The sequence below is a fragment of the Myotis brandtii genome, unplaced genomic scaffold (genome assembly GCF_000412655.1).
Source record: "Myotis brandtii unplaced genomic scaffold, ASM41265v1 scaffold535, whole genome shotgun sequence".
Lineage (NCBI taxonomy): Eukaryota > Metazoa > Chordata > Mammalia > Chiroptera > Vespertilionidae > Myotis > Myotis brandtii.
The window spans coordinates 3,514,684-3,534,001 of NW_005369964.1; positions in this window are offsets into that span (position 1 = coordinate 3,514,684).

Sequence of the window (19,318 nt, forward strand, 5' to 3'; positions counted from 1 at the left end):
AGAGAGAGAGAGAGAGAGAGAGAGAGAGAGAGAGAGAGAAACATGGGTGTGAGAGAGAAACGTTGATTGGCTGCCCCCTACCAGGGACTGAGCCTGCAACCCGAGCATGTGCCCTGACCAGGAATTGAACTGGCAACTCTTCAGTGAACAGGACGAAGCCCCATCAGCTGAGCCACAACAGCCAGGCCTCTTTCTCATTTGCTGCTGCCTCACAAATACAACTGTCTGTCCCGGTGAACAGGGATCTGTGAGCTTCTGGGCGCTTTGCGTGGACTACCATGTCACACCTCCTCACGTGCCATGAAAACCCACTGGCTACCGGGGAGGCTCTCAGCGCCTCAGGTGGCATGGGAGCTTCTCTCTGTGCCCGTGTCTCTGTCTGGCTGTCCCTCTGTGTTGGTGGGAGGAGCCCTAAGCAGCACTCGCCGCGGACTGGACTTGACTCACTCGCAGGCAGCAGCTCAGCCCACTCTGGGCCCCCTGGAGAGACATTCCAGTGGAGGCTTAAAACTTCAGAAACGCAGAAGCCACAAAATCGGGGGTGGTTATTCACATGGGTGGGAACAATCATAAAGACGGTCAGAATGCTAATTGGCGGGCCATGTTCCCCAAAAGAAGAGGCGGAGGGAGGGGAGGGAGTCGAGCGTGAATGACGGGGACGTAGCAGTAACACAGAGGATGCCAACAGGAAACCGTAAACACACAGATAGTGGCAGCGGCTGGGAAAGTTCAGGGCAGAGTCCCCCGGAACAGAAATGGCTGTCTGCCTCTCTGCGGGCTGCTGAGCGAAGCGGGCATCCAGGTTTGGACTAAGTCGAATGTTCCAGCTCCCTGAGAGCATGCCAGGGGGTGGGGTGGGGGTGCTAAAAACCACCCTCCCTCCCCCGGTGTGAGGTAACACTTTGTGAAATCCACACAGCGGGCTCAGAAGCACCTCACTCCTGGGCTTCTCACCTCAAATGTCCCTCCGTCTCGAATTGCTCCCCTCCCCGCCAGAGCACGCACGCAAATTTTTCATTTTTTGTTTTTAAATCCTCACCTGAAAATATTTTTCCATTGATTTTTAGGGAGAGTAGAAGAGAGAAGGAAAGACAGAGAGAAAGATTGATGTGAGAGAAACACATCCATTAGTTGCCAATCTACACATGCCCCAACCAGGGCCGGGGCTGGGGAGGAGCCCGCAACTGAGGTACATGCCCCCCTTGACCGTCGAACCCAGGACCCTTCAGTCTGCAGGCTGACACTCTATCCACTGAGCCAAACCAGCTAGGGCACGTACCGCAAATGTGAAGTGCTTATTTATTTGGCATGCTGTCTGACTCCCCAGTGAAGCAGTAGATGCCAGTGTTTCTGCCTCGATGTTCTAGGACTTGGGGGGTTGCTCTGACTCAGGACCCCTGAGACCTCCCTCTGTGCTCCCTGAACGCGGCTGGCTCTGTCGTGGGGCCTCTCCTGGGACATACTGGCCCCCGACACCAGCAGGGATCTGATGAGGCATCTGGGCCCACGTCCAAATGGTTATTGTCAGGGTGGCCTTGGGCAAGTCTGACCCTCTCCCTGCACTGCAGGTTCCCCAGCTGCAGAGGGAGCAAGAATCAGAAAGACTGGGTGTCCCCGCTGCAGGAGGACCCAGGGCTCCCCATCTCGGGCGGCACCCTGTTCCTTAGGAAAGAATGTCCTTACGTGGGGGGTTTTCAAAGGGAAGGTGTGCGTGGCGGGCGCCGTCATTGAGGACAAGGAGAAGATACGAGGATCACTATTCATGTTTAATTCATTTATTTTTTGTTTCATTCTAACTAGTTTACATGGAGAGTAATTTGGTCTCAGGCAGAGGCCATGGGATGTCATGGAGCTTTGTCTGTGGCGTTCTGGGCTCCGTCGGGAGCATCAGCCGGTACCGCCTGCAAGCCTGCGGGGCTTTGCTCTGGGACCATTGGCTTCTCACCGACACTAAATGGCCCCAGAATTCCGCCCCTTCCTTGCAGTTGTCCTGTGTCTTTCCCAACCTGCCCCATAAAGGCAGAGCCTGGTAGATTTCAGAGACCTGGGATGCAAGTCCCATCATGGCCACTAACTTACTGGGTGGCCTTAGGGCCGTGGTCAGCAAACTGCGGCCCCTTGAGTGTGGCTCTTCCACAAAATACCACGTGCGGGCACACACGTACAGTGCGATTGAAACTTCGTGGCCACACTCAAGGGTTTCTCACCGACACTAAATGGCCCCAGATTCCGCCCCTTCCTTGAAGTTGTCCGGTGTCTTTCCCAACCTGCCCCATAAAGGCAGGAGCCTGGTAGGAGATTTCAGAGACCTGGGATGCAAGTCCCATCATGGCCACTAACTTGCTGGGTGGCCTTTGTGAGACCTCGCCTCTTCCCCGGGCTCTGGGCTCCTCGCTGTGACATGAGTGGACGGGTCCAGTTCATCACCCCCCTCACCTCCGAGTCCTCTGAAGCTCAGCGATGCTGTCACTCTCTCACCGGCCAACGTTTCCTCCAGAAGCCCTCTCCCACCCCAAATCCACTGCATTTAGCAAAAAACCCCAAATATATAGAAGATGTTGCTTTAGGATCTAACGCTTGATCAGAAAAGTAAATAAGCAAGATTATTAAGACAGAACCAGAGTGAGACTCGAGAGTAGAACTGAAGGGCCAGCCTCTCCTGGGACAAGCATGTCTGCGTTTTCGCACCTACTTCGCACAGGGCTCTGGGCTCCTCGCTGTGACATGAGTGGACGGGGCCAGTTCATCACCCCCATCACCTCCGAGTCCTCTGAAGCTCAGCGATGCTGTCACTCTCTCATCGGCCAACGTTTCCTCCAGAAGCCCTCCCTCACCCCAAATCCACTGCATTTAGCAAAAACCCCCCAAAATATATAGAAGATGTTGCTTTAGGATCTTACGCTTGATCAGAAAAGTAAATAAGCAAGATTATTAAGACAGAACCAGAGTGAGACTCGAGAGTAGAACTGCAGGGCCAGCCTCTCCTGGGACAAGCATGTCTGCGTTTTCGCACCCACTTCGCACACAGCTGCCTTGCCTGTGGACCTTGGAGGGAGGTGGTGTGAGGTGACAGGACCAGGGAAAATGCTGCGTGTGAGCCTGGAGGTCCAGCCATTTCTCAGTCCCAGGTTCTGTCTGGACAGAGGCTGGGAGTAGGCCTCCAGGACGAGGGCCAGCGGGAGGTCGCTTGGCTGTGCCGAGCACCCCTTTCCTCCTTGTGGGGGTAGAGGGACCGGCAGAAAGGCGAGGGGCTCATCCATCAGGACCTTCTCATGGGTGTGAGACCCGGAAGGGATCCTGGGAAAGGGTGGGCTGTGGGCCCAGGAAGCTTGCACACATCATAATTCCTTGACAGCTTTATTGAGGTGTAATTGACAAGCAATAGACCACACAGGTTGAGAGTGTCCTATTTGGTACGTTCTGACATGTGCATACACCGTGAAATGGTCACCGCAGTCCAGGTAGCAAGTCACCTCCCAGGGTTGGTTCCATTCTGTGGGTGGCTTCTCCAGTTTCCTAACAGTACCTTTTAAAGAGAAGACATCTTCATGTTGAGGAAGCCAATTATAATTTCTTTAAGGATTGCATTCCATGTTGTACCTAAGAAATCTTTGCCTAAACGAAGGTTACAAAGGTTTTCTCATATGCTTCCTTCTAGCAGTTTTATCATTTAATGTTTTATATTTTGATTTATCACTTGCTTTGAGTTAATTCTTGTATATGGTGTGAGGTATGGATTGCATTTTATTGTTGCATGTGTTTATAATAATTATTTTTAAAATTTTTAAATGATTACTAGTAATCTGTATTATTATTAATTGCTAGCACAACATGTTGAAAAGACTATCTTTCCTCCACTGAATTATCCTTACATATTTGTTGAAATTAATTAGCCATGTCTGTGTGGGTTTATTTCTAGAGTCTGATCTGTTGGTCTATCTTGACACCAATACCACACTGTCTTGGTTACAGTAGCTTCATAATAAGTCTTGAAGTGAGTGTTTGCCTTTCCACTGTGTTCTTTTTAAAGTTCTTTTGTCCATTCTAGATATTCTGTAGGCCCATAAAAATTAGAGTCAGTTTTTTGTTTTTCTATAAAAACCTTGCGGGGATTTTGGATGAGATTACATGGAATCTGTAGATCAATTGGGGAGACTTGATATCTTAGTAGTAGTGTGTCTTCCGGTTCAGGATTACAGTGAATCTCTTCAGTTATTTGTGGCTTTTAAATTTGTCTCAGCAATATTTTGTAGTTTTCTGTGCTCAGGCTCTGTACAACTTTTGTTAGATTTATGCCCAAATGTTTCTTATGTTTTAATGCTATTGTAAATACTTTTTTAATTTTCAATTTGATTGTTGTTAGTGCATAGAAATATAATTGAGGTTTTTATATTGATCTTGTACCCAGCAACCTTGCTATACTCACTTATTAGTTCTAGTCACTTTTTTGTATATCACAAAAGATTTTCTATGTACACTATGTCTGCAAATAAAAACAGATTTACAACCTTTTCATCTGGATTTCTTTTATTTATTTTTTTCTTGCCTTACTGCATGAACTAGAACTTCCAGTACTATGGTGACTAGAAGTGGCGAGAAGAAACTTTTGTTCCTAATGTTAAGATGAAATAATTCGGTGTTTCACATTAAATGTGGTATTAGCATATGTGTTTGGAAGATGTGCTTTATCAGTTTGAGGAAGTTCCCTTTTATTCCTAGTTTGCTGAGGATTTTTTTTTTTAAATTAGAAATGGATGCTTGATTTGGCCAAATGCTTCTTTATATATCTATTAAGTTGATTATATAGTTTTTCATTTTTTGGCTTGTTAACATGATGAATTACATTGATTGATTCAAAAATTAAACCAACATGCATTTGTAGGAGAAAATCCCCTTGGTCATGCTGTTCTTTATATATGTTATTGGATTTGGTTTACTAAAAATTTAAAAATAATTTTTGCATTTATTTTTATGTACGATACGGTACGATAGCTTTCTGCTTTGTGATATCTTAACCTTGTTTTGGTATCAGGGTTGTGCTAGCTTTATAGATTGCACTGAGAAATAATCCTTCCTCTATTTTCCTGAAGAGTTTGGTATTATTGTTTTCTGAAATGTCTGAGTAGAAGCCATCTGGGCCTGGTGCTTTCTATTGGAAAAATTTTAAACTAAAATTTCAATGTCTTTAATAGTTAAAGCGCTGTTTGGATTATTTACTTGTTTTTGAGTAAGGTTTGGTGTTTGCTCATTTCATCTAAATTGTTGACATAACATTTTTTACATTATTTTTTTTATCATTACATCTTTTATTCTTGAGATTGGTAATTTGCTCTCTCTCTTTCTCTCTCTCTCTCTCTCTCTCTCTCTCTCTCTCTCTCTCTCTCTCTCCCTTCCTCCCCTAAGCAGCCTGGCAACAGTTTCATCAATTTTATTGATCCTGTCAAAGAGCCAGTTTTTGGCTTTATTGATTTTTTTTATTGATTTCTATTTCTTTGATATCTTACTCTGATCATTTTTATTTTCTTTTTGTCTGCTTAATTTTTGGTTTGTTTGTCATTCTTCAGCTAGTATTTTAAAGTGGAAGGTGAAAAAATTGATTTGAGAGCTTTCTTCTTTTCGAATGTGGGCATTTAAATCTACAAATTTCACTCTGAGTCCTGCTTTAGCAGCGGCCTATACATCGGGTTTGCTTTAGTTCAGTTCTCAATATTTCCAAATTTTCCTTTGACTTATGAGTTATTAGAAGTGTATAATTTAGTTTCCACGTTCTTGGAGATTTTCTAGGTATCTTTGCATTAATGACGTTCAATTTAATTCCACTGTGGTCAGTGAACACACTTCCATGACTTGAATATGTGAGACTTGTTTAAGGCCCAGAATGTGATCTGTTTTGGTGAGTACTTGTGTGCACTTGCAGCATATTCCACTGTTGTCGGGTGAAGGACTCTAATATGTCAATTGGGGCAAGTTGGTTGATAGTGTTCAAGTGTTATTAATGATCTTTCTCTCCACTTGCTTCGTTAATTTTTGAAAAGAGGATCTTCAAATCTTCAACTGAAATGGTAAATTTGTCTTTTTCTCCATGCCATTCTAGGAGTTTTGCTTCATATGTTTTGAAGTGCTGTTACTGAGTGCATGAACATTTAGGGTTAGTATATCCTTTTGATAAATTAACTTGATAAATTGAGGTCATTATGAAGTGACCTTCATTGTTGCTTTGTTATTCTTTGCCCTGAAATCTATTTTCTGTTATCAATAGAGTGACACCCACTTTTCTTTTGTGTCAGTATGCTATATATTTTCCAATCATTTTACTTTTAACCTAGTGTCTTCATATTTAAAGTAGGTTTCTTGCAGGTAGCAGAGATTTGGGCGTTGTTTTGTGGACAAACTCTGCTTTTTAATTGTGGTGTTTAGATCATTACAGTCTTGTGCCTTTTAACAGCGGATGCATCCTAAGATATGTGTCCTTAGAGGATTTCATCGATCTGTGAACAACAGAGTGCACTTACACCAACCTAGACGGTACGGCCGGCTACCCACCGGGGCTCTGCGGTGTAGCCCACAGCACTGAGGCCGCAAGCCTGCGCCGTAGGTTATGGTACTGAATATTGTAGGCAACTGTAACCCAAAGTATTGTGTGCATAGGAAAGGGACAGCAAACATTTATATTAATAAAAGCGTAATATGCTAATTACACCAGACAGCCAAATGACCTTCCGGACATCCTTCCAGACAAAGCGTGGCGGCGGGGACCGAGGCAGAGGCAGTTAGGGGCAATCAGACAGGTGAGCAGTGAAGGGCGATCAGGCAGGCAGGCAGAGTGGTTAGGGGCAATCAGGCAGACAGGCAGGCAGGCAAGTGGTTAGGAGCCAGTGGTCCCAGGTTGTGAGAGGGATGTTGGACATCCCTCGAGGAGTCCCAGATTGCGAGCGGGTGCAGGCCTGGCTGAGGGACACCCTCCTGTGCACGAATTTTGTGCACCAGGCCTCTAGCACAATATAAAAATAAAAAACGGTACACCTGTACAGGGAACACACCATGAATGGAGCTCATAGGCCCAGGAGCTGCTTGGGGTGAGTGGTGAGTGAGCGGTGAGTGAATGTGGAGGCTCGGACACTAGTGTACAGCACTGAAGACTTTATAAACACTACACACTTAGGCTACACTCGATTTATAAAACAGCAGAGGTTAATTAAACACCAAAGAAAATGGTGCAATTCAGAGACGTGGCAAACACGAGATGTATGAGGCATAACACGGCATACTGTTTACAGCAAACATTTTACAGTAAGTAATTATTTTACCTAAAATAATGATAAAACTATAGTATAATAGATACATAACCCCAGAACATGGTCGTTTATCATCATCACCATCGAGCACTGTGCACTGTTCGTAATGGTGGGCGCTGTGCTTGCCTGCGACCCACAGCGCTGGAGATTTGCTTACCCCAGCATCCCCACCAGCACCCTCTGGGACAATAGCATCCTGGCTGGGCCCCACTGCCCAGAGGCAAGCAAGGTGCCCTCTGGCCTGGCCCCGAGCCACCAGCAAGGGGATGATCTGTGCGTGTGGGAAAGATGTGGTGGAGCCATGCCCCTCTCATTTACAAGATCCATCTCCCCGGAGGTGGCGACAGCATATTTAAATGAGGAGGCTCTTCTCGCTGGGATTGCTGGGAGCGGGGGTTGCTGGAGGGCCTGCTGCGGTGGGCACCCTGCCCGGTCTCTTTGGGACACCTGCCCTGTGTTTCTGCGGGGTGTATCGGGAAGTGGGCTCCCTCCTTTAGCTTCCATGTGACCCGCCTTGGGATGGCCAGAAGCTCAGGTCCCATGAATCCTGCACCTGAGCCACCAAGTGGCAGCCCTTTCCTGAGCCTGGGCGGCAGCTGGGAGGAGATGGAGTGTGGAACCAGGTGTGTATGAGGGACAGCGAGCGGAAGATGCCGCTGAAGTAGAGGGTGGTCGGAGGGCAGGAGGCAGCCCAGAAGTTCTGAAATCTGTCCTGCCCGTGACCTGGCCTCCAAAGGGGCCCCAGAAACCGAAGTCTCCGCTGCTATCAACCCCAAGCCCTGGGGTCCCTGCCGATATCCTCCGGAATGGGGCATCAGAATACTTTCAAGGCACATCCTCACCCCTCGTGTGTCTGGAGAGACCCGTGCTTGTGGGGACGAGCTGCCTGCCAGCTGCTCACCTGGAGGAGTCAGGCTCACTGGACCCTCTTCCTCCCATTCAGCAGATTGGAAAATAGAGGCTTGGAGACGAGAGGTGCCTTCCAAGCTTACACAGGGCACCATGCTTTGTGTGGTAATGAGCTCTCCATCCCCGGAGGTGTGCAATGCTGGGAACCCCCAGGCAGAGTGTGAGGGAGCCTCTGGGCCATGCTGCCAAAAGCTGGCTGGGTGGCGTTCAACCCCTACCCCCCCGCCCCCCCTTCCCCGCAGACCACACTCATCTTCCTTCCTTGAGGCCACCCACTGGCTCCCAGTCTTCCCCTTCTTGCTGCCCTGGAACTGGTCTTCACTCTCTCTCTGAAGTGAACTTACTGTATAAGTTCTAACAAGCAATGTTCTGATCTCACCTCTTGTGGCTGCAGGAGATCCCAGTCTGTGGTCCCCCTTCAAATGGAATGCCGTGAGTGAGTAATTGCTCTGCGAAGCTGAGGAGTCTGACTGAATGGGAATCATGATTGTGCGTTAATTAAAACCCCACTGATGATTAAAATTATATTTTGGCGTTTTAATAGCCCTGTGAGGGACAAGGAGATACCGGTGTGACTGCGTTGAAGGTCGGCGGTACGTCAGGCGTGTTTTCGTGGTTCCAGAAACCTGACGTGGGACCTTTGCCCGAGATGGCCTGGGAGTGGCGATGAGGTCTGTGGCCCTTGGGAACCCGAGGGCAGGGATCCTTTGACCTTTGTGAAGTCGGGGTTCGGGGTGAGCTGCTCAGGGGTGCAGAGCGGCTGGGAAACCGGGGAGGAGGTCTGGGGTGGCGATGACGACACCCAGGTCAAATGCCTCCTGGGCTCCCCGAGTCGGAGCGTGGAGTTCTCTATGGATGAGGGGATAGGACTGTGTGGTGAGCTGGGAGGGTGGCAGGTCATCTGCTCACCCAGCTGGCGGCTCATCAGCACCAGCCCGGGGCGTTGGAAGCCTTCACGCTCCTCACTGCTCCCTGGAGACGTGAGCAGGTGGGTGGGGAGGACCCAGGCCAACCCCTCAGGTGTCTGTCTGTGTGCCCACAGGTGTCCGGGGTTCATCAGGGTCAGGGGTGTTTTACCTCCTCCGGCCTCCCTTCTGCTTGTGCACCCAGTGGAGGTGAGCATTCATTGGGTCAGGGACACACACATATCCCGTCTCTGTCCTGTCTGGGGTATGGGCTCGAATGCCCTCCTAGCACTGGGCCAGCCTGGCCTTCCTGCGGGAATGGAGCCCCCCATGAACTTGCTGGGGGCCTAGGAAAGTTTCTCCCTAGGAAGGGGGAGGTGCCCAGGGGCTGGTGAGGGCCGGCTTTACCACCGAAGACAGCAGGCGTCTGGAGGCCCTCGGACAAGGCCATTTGCACGCGGCTGTTTTGATACGGGATGTGTGTTGGTCAGGAAAAGGCAGGAAATAGCACCTTCAAATTGGGTCACATGAGGGGAATTTATTGGATGTGTCACTTGGAAAGGGGATGCTGTGGTGCCCAGCCCGGGCCTGAGGAGGGGGTGCAGCAGCTGGAGTTCAGGGAGGACCTGGGGGATGGGGGCCTGGTGGTCACCTCCGATCAGCTTCCTGGCCCCGAGGAGGAGCCTGGAGGGTGGGCGAGGACAGACAGATGGAAGGGGAGCAGCAGGAACGGGATCTGGTCTGCGAGGTGACCGGGTGGCTCTGGCACACGCTGAGTGTTCAGTGACCAAGGGGACGTCCCACAGGGGGTGTGGCCTTGAGATGGCCCTGGGAGGGAGGTTTTGGGCGGAGGTCCTGGAGGAGGGGTAAGGCTTGTGCAGAGGGGGCATGCAGGTAGGGAGTAGGAGGGGAAGGGGAGAAGGCCGGTGACTGGATGTGTTGGGAGCCCAGGTGTGGCAGCCCCGATGGGACAGGTGACTTGGGAGTCCTGGATTCTGCAGGATGTTAGTGCCGCTGACGGGGGCGATGGAGCAGGGCCACGTTCTGGGAAGAGAATACGGCAGGATGCGGGGACTGGGCTGGTGGAGGCTGGAGGTGGGGGAGCCGTTAGGGGTTACAGTGTGGGTCTGGGTGGGGAGCTCATGAGGGTCGGATCCCACTGGCTGCTTCAGGGACAAAGGAGAGGAGAATGGAGGGTGGGGTCTGAGGTTCTGGTCAGAGAAAGGACAAGGCTTGCTAACGGTGGGAGAGTGGGGGGGCGGGGGAGGGGCCTGGCCCCGGCCTGGTGCTACCATCCAGAGGGGCTGAGGCTGGCCGGGCCTCACGCTCCCCAGATTCTTGGGGGCGTTGGTGGTGCTCGGGGTCTTCTCTCCTGTGATCTCAGCGTGTCCCCGTCAGAACCACCTGCAGAGTCTGTTAGAAAGGCAGCTCCCTGAGCCCCTGCCCCGATGAGCCGGCCCAGCCCAGGAAGTTCCATGCACCTGAGCTGGTGGCTGCTGCTGTGACCTTCACCCTCCTGACCTCCAGGGAGGGTCCGTGTGGTTGTGCCTCTCACAGGTGTGGACACTGAGCACAGGGAGGTGAGCCGCCTGCTCAGCCCACAGTGTGAGGCCAGGCCTGTGTCAGGGCCCAGCTCAGACCTGTGGCCTCAGGCAGCCAGGGCCTGGTGGGGGAGGGGGGACAAGAGGTGGGGAGGGGGGCAACTTCCATTCCTTTGTTCCTACTTCCTGGACCCCAGGCAGCTCCCTGGGAGGTTGTCTCCCCCGGGCAGGGACTCACAGGGAGTGGGTGAGTGGGTGCCAGGCCTGATAGGGTCCGCTCAGCCTGCGCACGCCCAGTGCGCCTCCCACTCAGTCGGCATTTTCATTTCGGAAAAGGTGGGACAGGAAGGGCGGGGCAGGGCCACAGGAGCGTGAAAGGGGACAGAAAGGGCCAGGTCTGCAGGGCCGGCCTCACTGATGGGGGCTCCTGGCCAGTGTGCAGAATGGAATGGCCGGTGTGGACATCTCCGGACAGGAGCCACTGTTCCTCCCGTGGGCCCAGCGTCCTGCTGGGCTGTGGGTGGTGGGGACAGGGCATGCTCCCCGTCCCCAGGAGATCACAGGGGAAAGGGGCAGACGGGGAAGGAGAGGGTCACGTGCACTAAAGCCTGCTGGAATCTCTGGGACGGACTGGCCATTCACGCCCATGTGCATTGTGGGCCAGATAGTCCCGTGGTTGGCAAACTGCGGCTCGTGAGCCACATGCGGCTCTTTGGCCCCTTGAGTGTGGCTCTTCCACAAAATACCATGTGCGGGCGCACGTACAGTGCGATTGAAACTTTGTGGCCCATGCGCAGAAGTCGGTTTTTGGTCCAGGCGAGTCTATTTTGAAGAAGTACTGTTGATACTTGGCTCTGTTGACTAATGAGTTTGCCGACCACTGAGATAGTCAGTCTTGCCTCCGCGGAGTTTACATTCTAGCGAGGGAGCCATCCATCAAAGCGTCACTAGAAGAGCTGGAGATGCTGGTAAAAGCAGGTTGGAAGTCACCAGCAGACACTTGGAGGTTGGAACACAAAGCTGAGCAGGAGCATTTTAAGAGATGAGAACAGCCTGTGCAAAGGCCCTGTGGCAGGAGCGACTGGAGGAGCCCATTACGACCGAAGTGGAGGGTGTTGGGGTCATAGGGTTGCAAGATAAGCTGAAGGGGCAAGACAGGAAATGACCCAACACATCCGTCATCCCAGGCCAAAGGGTGCCGACTCACCACCCGCCCACACGTTCTCCCCACCTGACTGTTCCCCAAGGGCGAGCCAAGCTTATTCTAGGACTGACTGTGTCAGAGGCTCAGCAACGCCGTGGGTGGACCCGGGAGAGGTGACAAAGAAGAAAATGATCGAAAGGCAGGAAAAGCCAAGCGCCTGGATGCCAAGAAGCTGTTCAAGGCCTGGGAGCCAGGGCAAAGGTCCGCCTGCACCTGACAGGCGCGGGGGAGCGACACCACATGCTTGCGATGGGGGCGGGGGATGTGACCCGGGTGGCACTTTGGAAAGATGCCGTGGTTCGGGCGTGGACCGATTGGAGGAGACGAGCAGGACAGGCCAGTGGGCGGTGGTCCCAGTGAGACGTGTCTGTGGCTGAGACGGGCGGGCTCTCCCAGGGGTTAAAGTTTGACTCCTCTGTCTCAGCTCCTTTGTAGACGGGCTTCGAGCAGCAGCCATTCACCCGTTCTTTACTGACTCCCTCTCTCGAAACCTGATCAGGATGCCCCTCCCCATTCATTCAATGCCAGCGCATGAGGGTTGTGCCCGGGGTTCAAGGCTCCAGTCTTGGGGCCAGCCCCAGCCCGTGGGGGCTCATGGCCCAGCATGGCCTGGGGGGAAGCGGCTCGGCGATCTGGAGCGCCCCGAGGAGCTGGGGAAGGAATGCGCCTGAGCTGATGCCCGAGCCTCATCTGGGTGCAGAAGGCAAGGAAGGGTGTGCCCATGAGAGGGCACAGCAACAGGGAAACCCCTGGACGCAGGAGACCCGTGAGAGCGTGGCGTGAGGAAGGTGTTAGAAAGGGACATGGTGGGGGAGACTCCCTGCCACTGTGGGCTGTTTGGAAAGCCCGGGGTCTGGCAGGCGGGAGGCAGGTGCTGGGGCAGGACAGGGCCTGGGCCTGCTCCAGGCTGTGGGCGCTTCTCGCAGGTGGCCCTTTGATCTCACAACAAATAGCCTATTCAGCATCTCCAAGACGGGCTGGCTCCCGGCAGCCAGGGTGGGGAGGTGGCAAGACATAGGGGATTGTCCCCAGGTTCCAGGGCAGGGAGGTTGCTCAGCGGCTCCCACTGCACCCACAGGGAGGAGCTGGGCTCCAGCGGCCTTTGGGAGGGCCGCTAGCCAGGGACTCCCCAGACAGGCCCCACAGTGGGTGTGGGGGCTGGGGCACCCGGCTCCTTTGTCTGCCTCTGCAGGGGCCTGGGGCTGGGGCGGGTGCCTGGGATGGGGCAGGACTCGCCTGCATTGGAGGGTGGGGGGCAGTTGTGCTCCTGTGCACAGACCCGAGGGAGACAGACCCTCTGCACGGACTGACCGGCGGAGTCCTCTCTCCCTCTCTCTCTGTGGGTGAGGGCCATGTATTGGGAGAGGCAAGGCTGGCTGTGTGGCTCTAAACACTGAGAAGCCCGAGGTCTCCTGCCCACCATACACCTGCCGCCCAACCCACAGTTAATGCTAACACCACAAGGGAGACTGTATCCTAAAAATGACCTGAATGTTCATGAACGCTGAGCACAGAACAGCTTCTTCCTAGACTTTTGGGTTCTTTCTCTCGATTCACCTCCTTGTTCTGGGTGCCTCTGCTCTGCTGGTGGCCCGTGTGACAAGGGGTGATTCAGAGCCACTCTGAACCTCGGGCTCTTCCTCTGGACACCGGTGACAATGCCCATTGGCAGGGTTGCTGTGAGGACTGAGTGTGCTGAGTGGTGTGCGCATGCATCAGAGACGCCCAGGGACCCTAGGGCCCCATCTCTTAAGAAAGAGAAGTTGGCTTAGGACGAAACTTTAATTGAAATGTTTTTGTTGTGCTAAGAATAAGCCCAAAGTCAAGAAATTATTTAGAGGTTGTTCTCATTGAGTTCAAACATGCAGGAGACGAATGAACAGTCTGTGTTCTTCCTCACAGCAGCACTGATATGGTCTTCTTCGAAAATGCAAATAAAGCAGTTGACGTTTTCAAATGGATTTTATCCATTTACTCAGTCGTTGAGTTATTCTGCAAGCAAGCAGTGAGCACCTACTCTGTGTGAGTCTGGTGCTGCTCCCAGGGATGCTGGAAAGAGAAGAGAGGAGGCTCGAGGCTGTGGGAAAGGGCAAACTCAGGTCCTGCCGGTCCCGTAATTCACCAACCGTGACCTTGGGCAAGTCGTTTCAACGCTGCAGCCCTCCCGGGTTCTCATTTGTGTGCTCAGGATGATAATCTTTCTCCCGCAGGGTGGTTTGGGAGGATTAAAGTTAATGCACGGACAATGCCTGGTGCGCGGGGCCAAAGAGCAGCCAGTATTACTAAGGCTGGTCCCTGCCCTGAGAGGCTGGTGGTCGGTCTCTCGAGACGAGCAGACACAACCCAAAGTGAGTGTCCGTGTGAAAGTGTGTCTCTCCTGCATCGGTGGCAGATGCGGGCTTGGAAACTTCTCGAAGGAAACTGGCCCCTGGATGCTGCTTTGGGTGGCCCTGTATCCAGCCCATTTGCAAAAGACCACTGAAAACGAACCAGGTTTCTGACGACCGCGTGTTTTCCTTAGGAGTGCTGCCCAGCAGGGAGGCGCGGAGCCCGGGGGAGGTCCTGGGAGCCCGGCCACCTGGGCTCTGGGCGTGGCTGAGTGGGGCCCCTGCTGGAGGAGGCAGGACATGTTCCCCGAGTGTGTTTGTCCTGCAGATCCGCCCTGGGATCCCAGCCAGCTAGTGATTTCCAGGGACTCTCATGCGTCTCTCCTCTTGCCTGGACCCGCTGGCCACACGACCCAGTGGCCTCTTTCCCACGCCCACCGTCTGGTGGAGGTTGGTCCACATGCCAGGAGGGGTACCAGGGCTGGGCTTGTAGTCACAGAGCGTTCACCCAGGGCTCGGGGTGGCTGGACCCACACCCGCTTGAGAGCCAGGTGGGGAGACTGAGACGAGCTCTGAAATCAAGGAAATGGGGGTCAAGTCTCAAGTGCGCCCCCGACTGCCCACCCCTCTGTCCTGTTTCCCCATCAGAGAACCAGGCAGGTCACGGGCTCCGGTGTCTCCGGCTCCCAGGCCCTCTCTGCGCCTGAACTTTGGCCTCAGCAAGTTGGACAATTTCTCAGACACCTCCCAGACTTTTGTAACCCATGACTCTCTTGCCGGCCAGTTCCTTCCTGCCAACACCCACTCCCACCCACATGAGAAATACCTGCCCGTGGACGACACGGGCTCGGACAGGCAGTTTCCCAGAAAGGCCACGATGGCCCAATTGCCACAGCCTGAGGCTGGCAGGGCGGGCGAGCTGTGGGAGCCGCCAGGAAGCTCACGCCCTCGCCTCTCCCTGCCGGCCACCTCCAGACCAGCCAAGCCAGAAATACCCAGGCCCCCAAGTCCTCTTAGCACCGGGAACCAGGGCTTTCTAGAAAGTGAGCGTCAGGGCCCGGGTCGGCCCCGCCATCCATCATTCCGGCTCAGCCCTTGCTCACCTGGGCTCGCCCTGTTCTGAAAGCAGCAGCGTCCCTGCCAGCTGAGTCACACGGGGATGCCAGCCAGAGGGCGACCGGTCAGCGGCGCAGGGCGACACCCTCCTGGGAAGGCGGGCGAGGGCCCCTTCTCCCTGGGCATACTGGGCTCTGCCCCCTTCCCATTCTGCAGATGGACACCCCAGGTGTGGGTGGGGAGTCCAGCACCTCCCTCTGGCCTCATGCAGGGAGCCGAGGGTCAGTATGGTCTGGGTCTGGCTGCAAAGCCCTTGCTGTTATCATTCCCTGGGCACACTGGGCTCTGCCCTCTTCCCATTCTGCAGATGGACACCCCAGGTGTGGGGTGGGGAGTCCAGCACCTCTCTCTGGCCTCATGCAGGGAGCCAAGGGTCAGCATGGTCTGGGTCTGGCTGCAAAGCCCTTGCTGTTATCATTCTTCTTTTTTATTTAAAAAAAATATATTTTAAAATATATTTTATTATTTTCTACAGAGAGGAAGGCAGAATTGAACCTGGGACCCTTCAGTCCGCAGGCCGATGCTCTATCCACCGAGCCAAACCAGCCAGGGCAAAATATATATATTTTTAATTGACTTCAGAGAGGAAGGGAGACGGAGAGCGAGATAGAAAGTTAATGATGAGAGGGAATCATTGATCGGCTGCCTCCTGCACGCACCACACTAGGGATCGAGCGCACAACCCTGGCATGTATCTTGACTGGGAATCTAACTGTGACCTCCTGGTTCATTGGTCAAATCTTAAACACTGAACCACATGGGGTGGGCCTTCTTCTTTTTTTTTTAAATATATTTTATTGATTTTTTACAGAGAGGAAGGGAGAGGGACAGAAAGCCAGAAACATCAATGAGAGAGAAACATCGATCAGCTGCCTCCTGCACACCCCCCCACCGGGGATATGCCCGCATCCAAGGTACATGCCCCTGACCAGAATCAAACCTGGGACCCCTGAGTCCGCAGGCCGATGCTCTATCCACTGAGCCAAACCGGTCAGGGCTGGGCCTTCTTCTTATCTATATATATAAAACCCTAATGTGCAAATAGACCGAACGGCAGAACAACCGAACAACCGGTCACTATTATGTGCACTGACCACCAGGTGGCACACACGGAACCTGGCGGGCATTGGCAGCAGTGGCAGAGTGTGGAACATGTTGGGTGTCGGCCGTGGCAGGATGGTGGAGCAGGTGAGCAGGGGCGCCAGTCACTATCATTGGGTGAGCCTCTGGTGGTTACTGAAAATTCCTTGCTCCTGCACATCGCAGTCCCACCCGGCACTCGCACCTGCTGCCAGCATTAGAACTGCCGCTCCCATTTGCTGCCAGCGCCATCCTGATTGAGGCCGGCCCGGGTCCTGGGTGCCTGTGGTGGGCCAGAGAGAGGGAAGCCCAGGTTCCGGGTGCCTGTGACTGGCTGGAGGAGAAAATCCTGGGTCGTGGGTGCGGGGTGAGGCAGAGGTGGATAGGGGAGATCAGGCCAGCAGGCTATCAAGCAGGCAGGCAGAAGTGGTTAGAGGTGATCAGGCAGGCAGGCAGGTGAGCGGTTAGGAGCCAGCGGTCCCAAATTGCTAGAGGCAATCAGACATCCCCTGAGGGCTCCTGGATTGGAGAGGGTGCAGGCCGGGCTGAGGGACCCCCCCTCCCATGCATGAATTTCGTGCACTGGGCCTCTAGTAATAAAATAAACAGTGACGGTGGTGGTTCCTGGGTGCTAAGTGCAGTTGGGCACTCTCATCCACAGGCCAGGCAATTCACTGGATCTGCACCATGACCCGGTTCAAAGAGGCACCAATGGCTCCACTTTAAAAAGAAGAAAAGGAAGGTTTTACTACCTTCATAGATTTGCCTTCTCCTCCACCCTGAGAGCCAAGATCCAGGGGCCGGCTCAGTGTCACACCCTTGGGGCACCAAGCCTGGCATGGAATGTTCACTCACTTACTCACTCTCATTCACTCATTCTTTTTTTTTTAAATATATTTTATTGATTTTTTACAGAGAGGAAGGGAGAGGGATAGAGAGCTAGAAACATCAATGAGAGAGAAACATCGATCAGCTGCCTCCTGCACACCCCCCACTGGGGATGTGCCTGCAACCAAGGTACATGCCCCTGACCGGAATCGAACCTGGGACCCCTGAGTCTGCAGGCTGATGCTCTATCCACTGAGCCAAACCGGCCAGGGCTCACTCACTCATTCTCATTCACTCACTCGTTCATTCATTCACTATCTTTCACTCATTCATTCATTCATTCCCAGTGACCCAAATGAGGGAAGCACATGTCAGTGAAGTGAATGAATGAATTTATTCATTCAAGAAACATGGAGCGTTTCTCCTGTTCCAGGCATATCATGGGTGCTCAGTGAAACATTTTCTGTCTTTTTTTTTGAGAAGGAGAAATACATGTATGCCTCTGGTTTATTGACTTGGGAAACAAACTTAAAATTTAACTTTTTGAATTTTAGAGCCATCACATAGCAAAACAGGGAGGGGCACGAGGGATCTCCCTTTTCCTGGGCTCTCACGTGACAGGAGAGCAATGGGCCCAATGCCAAAGAGGGACGCCCCAGGGCACCCCACGGCCCTGGCCAAGCCTGGACTTGCCCACCTGCCTTCAGGCTTACAACACGGCGAGCTACTCTCACAAAACAGCTGCTCTTCCCTGCGCCTGAGGACCCACGTGACTGATGGGGGCACTGAGACATGGGTGACTACAGCAGGACATGGGCTTGGAGGTGGGGACAGCAAGAGAGTGGAGAGCTGACCGCGCCCTCTCCCCCACTGTGGGTGAGGCGTCTGGGTCCCACTGCGAAGCTCGGAGAGGAGCAGCGACTCAGCCACCGCAGGCAGGGCTGAGCGGGATGCAGATGGACCCGGTGGTGCCGCGGGCAGCGAGGTGTTTTGCTGGAGCGTCGGAGCCTGGGTTTGAACACTGCCCCTTGCTTCTGTGTGGCCCGTGAGGATCACATGAGTGACACTCGTCAAGGGCTGAGCACAAGTAAGTGCCCAGCGTTCGCTGGTGTTATCGTTCCTGTCATTAGGCCCAGATGTGCCCTCCCTCCTTGGGTGACCTTGGGAAATCCCTTAAAGTCTCCCAGTAGATCCTCGGTTTCCTCGTGTGCTGGTGCCCAGGGCCTGGCATCCTGCTCGGCCAGCTCAGACTGCTAAGTTTATTTCCGTTTCTTGGATAGGTTGTTAGAGTTCAAAAATCAGGAAAGGAGTCTGGATGCTGAAGAGGCAGGTGAGACCTGGGCGCGGGGGCTCAGCCCCCAGGAGTCCTGGCTTTTGAAGGCTCCCCGGGCTTCTCTAGGGCTGCTGGGCAGACACCAAATGTCCCTCTTGCCTCACCTGCTGGGCATTGCAACATGGGCCCAGCGCGAAGGCTAGGCTGTCCGAGGACAACCGCCTTAGTCATGGGAACCTGCGGAGCCCCGCCCAGCAGTGCCGGGCAGTCGGTGGTTAGGCAGGGGCCTGTGGGGGAAGGCCTGGTTCTGCAGGTAGCCAGCCACCTGGAGATCCTCCCTGGAGACACACCTGGAGATCCTCCCTGGAGACACACCTGGAGATCTCCATGTGCCCAGGGGAGCTGGGGGGCTGCCCTTGCTTCGAGTGAGACGGGGAGGCTCCGCTAGGACTGGTGTGGCTGCCTGTGCTTGCTGGGCGGCATGGACCCAGCTTCTGTTCCTTGCTCTTCGTTGACCTGCTGGCTGAGCCTCAGGGTTCCCATCTGTAAAAGAAAGTGACTAGACTGGGTCTCTACCACCATCTCAAGTGGAAATTCCTCTAAGTTGGGTTCTCAGTTCCTTATTCTGCTCAGAGCCCCGTGCAGAGTGGGTTCCCAGTAGCTGTGACATGAGGAAGTGACATGAATGAATGAATGAATGAGGGAACAAAACACAACTCCTTCCTCCCTCCCTCCCTCCCTTCCTTTCTTTCATTCTTGTTGTTAATCCTCACCCAAAAATATTTTTCCATTGATTTTTTTTAAAGAGAGAGTGGAAGGGAGGGAGCAGGAGACACACAG